The following is a 5303-nucleotide window of genomic DNA, read 5'->3' on the forward strand; positions in this document are numbered from 1 at the left end:
ACAAGAGGCACCTTGGAGTTGATCAAAGAGGTCGTCAATACGCGGTAAGGGATACCGGTTTTTAATGGTGAGTTTGTTCAACTCGCGGTAATCAATACACATGCGAAACGATCCATCTTTCTTTTTAACGAACAACACCGGAGCACCCCAGGGCGAAGAGCTAGGGCGGATGAATCCTTTAGCAGTCAACTCTTGAAGTTGGCTGGCCAATTCTTGCATCTCAGCGGGTGCAAGACGGTAAGGAGATTTAGCCACGGGGGAAGCACCAGGGACAAGATCAATACGGAACTCGACTTCACGAGCGGGAGGGATACCAGGAAGATCATCAGGAAAAACTTCAGGGAAATCACGCACAACAGGGATATCGCGAAGCTTCTTTCCTTCATCGGGTTTAACCACATGGGCTAGAAATGCAATACACTTCTTCCGCATGAGTCTTTGGGCTTTGGCGCAAGACATAAGTTTAAGACCACTGGAGGGTTTTTTGCCGTAGATATGAAGATCACCATTTTCTCGAGGTATGCGAATCAATTTCTTGGCGCAAATAACTTCGGCGCGATTCTTCGAGAGCCAGTCCATACCAATGATAACATCAAAGCTTCCAAGAGGCATAGGGATGAGGTCGATCAGAAAATCGTTTTCGTTAAGGTTAAGCGTGCAATCTTTAATTACCGAGTTTATTAAAACAGTTTCGCCATTAGCCAATTCAACTGAAAAATCTTCTTTTAAGTTATCGCGCGGTCGCGCAAGCTTCCGCTCAAAGGCGCGAGAGATAAAACTTCGATCGGCGCCAGTATCAAAAAGCATAGATGCATAAAATCCGTTAAGCAAAAATGTACCATTAACTACGTCGTTATTCGCTTGCGCTTGGTGCGCGGTTATGTTAAAAGCTCGGCCACGCGTCACTTGGTTCGAAATTTGGTTCACCGGATTCGCTTGAGTAATCTGAACTTGTAGCCTTGGGCACGCGTTCCGGAAATGACTTGGATCACCGCAATTAAAGCACGATCTGGGTCGTGGGTTTTGGTAAGTTGGCTGTGGGTTCTGCGGGTAGGCTGGTGGTGTTGGCGCAATCGGATTGGAGGGAGGGGTTCTACAGTACTCAACGGAGTGACCTACGCGGCCACATCGGTTACATTGTCGACACGGGACTTGAGGTGGGTGATGAAGTCTACAGGTTGGGCAAAAGGGTTGGTTTCCTGTGTAAGGTTTCTTAGTTGGCGGGGCAGGAAGTGCTGGATTGGTTAAGGCATAGTTGTGGACTACAGGAGGTGTTGGGTAGGCTGACAGTGGGTTAGGCGCGTAAACTGGAGGTTGGTAAATGGGTTGCTGGACAATGGGCGGGTTGGTAAGCGCATAGGCCTTGCGCCTGCGCTTGAGGTTGTTACGGTTTGAGGGTTCTGGTTTGGTTTCTGCGGGTTCAGGGACAGTCTTGGTGGGTTTGGTCTTCTCAGTTCCCCGCAGGAACAGGGTTCCTGCTCTGACATGGTTGTCGCTGAGCACAGCGGCCAATTCGATGGCGTCAGAGAGGGTAACTGGGTTTCTGGCCCATACAGAATCTTGAATTTCCATGGGGAGACCCCCAAGGAATTTCTCTATGGCTCGGCGTGAAGGGGTAACAAGGTGAGGGACCAGTAAGCTTAGCTCGTGGAAGCGCGTCGCGTACTCGCGCGCTTCACCGCTGTATTGCTTCAAGTTCCAGAATTCTTCCTCCAGGCGCTTAACTTCGTTGGGAGGGCAGAATTCTCGCGTAAGAATTTCCTTGAATTCCTCCCATGTCATGCTAGAAGCAGCCTCTGCGCCACGCGCATGAGCTACTCCATTCCACCATGTAAGCGCTCTGGATTCCAGGACACTGGAAGCATATAGGGTTCGTCTTTCTGAGGGGCATTGGGTATGGAGGAAAGCGTTTTCAATCTTCTCAAGCCATTGGAGCATCACGGTGGCTCCTTCAAGACCTGTGAACTTCGGAGGGTTACCCGCATTAAAGGACTTAATGTTATAACTGGAGGTATTAGCATTGTTTTGGCTCAAAGCTTGGGCTATTGCGGCGGCCATTTCCTGGGAACGTTGCTGCGAGCGTCTGCGCGCGGCTTCTTTCTTCTTGAGATGGCGACGAGATAGCGGAGGCATTCTATAAAAGTTTTAATTTTAGTTAATATCTTGGTTTTAGCGCAAAGTTTTAATCTTATAAAGCTTGGTTTCGCAGAGTTAGATACTATCAAAAGTTAAAGTAAAATAAATGATCCTAAATGCAGACTTAATAAAGGTAACAAATTCGAATCAAGAACCGACAATTCACGTATCACCGTGACTTTCCGAGTTCTCAATTTAAAATAGCTAGTAACGAGTATTGGAGATTGACGATTCATGTATCACCATGACTTTCCAATCTTCAATATAAAATATACAAGAAAATGAGTATTGGAGGTTGACAATTCATGTATCACCATGACTTTTCAAGTCTCCAACCTCAGAACATAATCGTAAATGGAAATTGAAAATCAACTATTCATGTATCACCATGACTTTTCGGATCTTCAAATCCCAACAAACGAATATGTAAGTAAAATCAATAAAATCGAAATTCAACAAAAATCGAAATATCGCGAAATAAAACATAAAATCATATACTGCGCAGGCGCGAGCATATTCATAAATAACGAGTAATTAACAATAAGCGCGCAAACATGAGATTTCTCTCATGCGCGAGAAGGGACTCTTAGGTATTCTAGGCCGTTACGTCTAACCACCTATCCTAAAGTCAACGAGCTCTGATACCAATCTGTAACACCCCGACCAAAGGCGGATTATACATCGGGGCGCCACATATTGCTTCATTACTCGCGACACTATTGGTGTCAATATTTATTAATACACATTTTATCGCGCACGCGCAGCGGGGAAAATAAAGAACATAAATCAAACATAAATCAATATATTATAAATTATAACATTCAAACAACATTAACTTGTCTTGATACATTTTAATTCTAGGTCCAAAAGTAAAAACGTCCTACGTGTCCACAAGCTCCAAAACAGCTACTGCAAACCTGAACATGTGTTAAAATAAACGTCAAACACTTGCGTGTTGGTGAGAAATCAAGTTTAATAGATAATCATAGATAATCACAGTAAATCTGCGCGCAACACGTGTATGTCTAGAGTTTAACAAGGGTGTAATCAGATTGTGATCAAGCCTAAGATAGTTCATAGATCATAGTTCAATCCATGCTCCCAATTGAGCATAAAAACGAGAAAACATCTGTGCAAGTGTAAACCAAGAAAACCGTAAACGATAGGTCTCCCGTGTTCAACTAATGGTACCAACGGAACTGCGGAATAGGCCGAACAAAGCGGTTAATGATACACACATACAAATAAACAGCCAAGTAAACGTCCTCAACACATGGGATACTGCGCGACTAAAGTTCATAAACAAGTTTAAGACTCAAGTTTTGTATGAACACATGAACATCCCAAAGCATTTAAAATAAAAAGGGATTAGATACGAGATAACTCACTTGATAAACGATGCGGTGATAGATATGCAAGAATCAACTCTTAAACAAGCAAAGTTAACCTATAATTAAAGATTATTGTTTTAATGATTTGTTTTAAGTCTTGATTATAAGTTAGCATAATTAATAAGTAAATTATAATATATATTACCGGAAAAGCAGGAAGAACAAGGAGGAAGACGGAGGCAGAGAGGAAGACGGCAGAGAGAGCAAAAAGGGAGGAAGAGATAATAAGTGTAGTGTGTGAAGTGTTAAGAAAATACTACTATTATTTATAGGCAAACCCTAGGGAACACAATCCCTAGAAAAGAGGAAAAGATCTCAAAAAGCAAAAGATTCCAAAAGCAAAAGATATCAAAAGATATGGCAGCTGCAGGGGGCAAGATAAAGCTGTCAGGGAACAGTAAAAAGCATGGGCGGATCAGATAAAGGTACTGGTCAAGCATGGCAAAAGCAGATCTCAAAAGATGATGTCAGTCACTTTTTCTACCAACCAATGGGGGTTGGTACGCATGCTGCGCCGAAAGTAACTATTCAGACATTAGATAGGTTAGGTCAACAGCACAGAAGATAAGACAACACAAAAGCAAACGGCTAGATTTAAACAGAAGATACAAGGGTTAAGCGCGGGAAGGCTGAGTGCGCGAGCGCGAAGGCTGGCACAACAATCCTTAGCGCACTGCGGGAAGAATCACAAATCCTTAGCGTGCTGCGTGAAGAACAAGAATTCTAAGCGCATCGCGGGAAGAACATACATTCTTAGCGCATTGCGGGAAGAACATGCATTCTTAGCGCGCTGCGAGAAGAGTTCTCTTCACGCATCGCAGGAACAAGATGTCTTCACGCAGGCTTCCATGTAAGGAGTCTGGCGCGTGGAGCTGCAGACATCCTTAGGCGGGAAGAACCAAAGGACAAGCAAAGAGGAGGGAAACAAGGCGTAAGGGCGGGACGGCGACAAGAGGGAAAAGAAGGCGGAAAGAGAGAAGGAAAAGGGACGGGACGGCGGAAAGAAAGAGAGAGAAAGAGGCGGGAAGGAAAATATATATTATTATTAAAAGTAAAATATAAGTATAAATATATATTAAATCATAAAAGAAAGAGATCGGGTCAGAGAAAAGGGTACCTGGGTCGGGTCGGATCGGGTCAGATGTCACAGTGTTGCCACGCGAAAACCGACGTGTATTTTGTAAGCAACTTTTTCATTCTCAATCTCATTTCGTCTGAAATGGTTGCGCCAATTGTGACCGTTTGCTCTGGGAATTTTGGGTTTAAAATCCACTTCTCTGGCGCATTGTCAGCCATTGTAAGTTTCATTCTCCCTTCCCGCGGCGTGCTTGTCACTGCGCACAAATGATCGCGGTAAACAAATGCTACGCCTGTTGGTGTAGGGATGCCCAATGCGCCGTGCGCTGGCGACGGTACAGCATTAAATTGGGCAATCGTTCCCCTACCCAGGATCATATTGTGGCATGACGTGGTGGGCAAGACCAAGAAGTTGACAACTTCGGCTCGCTTGTGCTCATCATCCCCCATAGTTAGTTCAAACTGAATCTGGCCTAGGGGATGTATGATTTCATTTGAGACACCACAGATTGGTGCGTTCACAATTTCGAGCCGCGCTTGGTCTGCCGAGTCTAACTTTCTGAAACACTGCTCATACATAATGTCAGATTCGCTTCCAGTGTCCACCAGGACCTTTGACACTTCGTAATGAGCAATGTGTGTGGTAATGACTAGAGGACTGCTTATTGAAGGGCCTCCCCTGATTCTTGGGAAGATGAC

Source organism: Bidens hawaiensis, unplaced genomic scaffold (genome assembly GCF_021521415.1).
Source record: "Bidens hawaiensis isolate Kalapana, Puna unplaced genomic scaffold, B.hawaiensis_p1.1 tig00024267_1, whole genome shotgun sequence".
Taxonomy (NCBI): Eukaryota; Viridiplantae; Streptophyta; class Magnoliopsida; order Asterales; family Asteraceae; genus Bidens; species Bidens hawaiensis.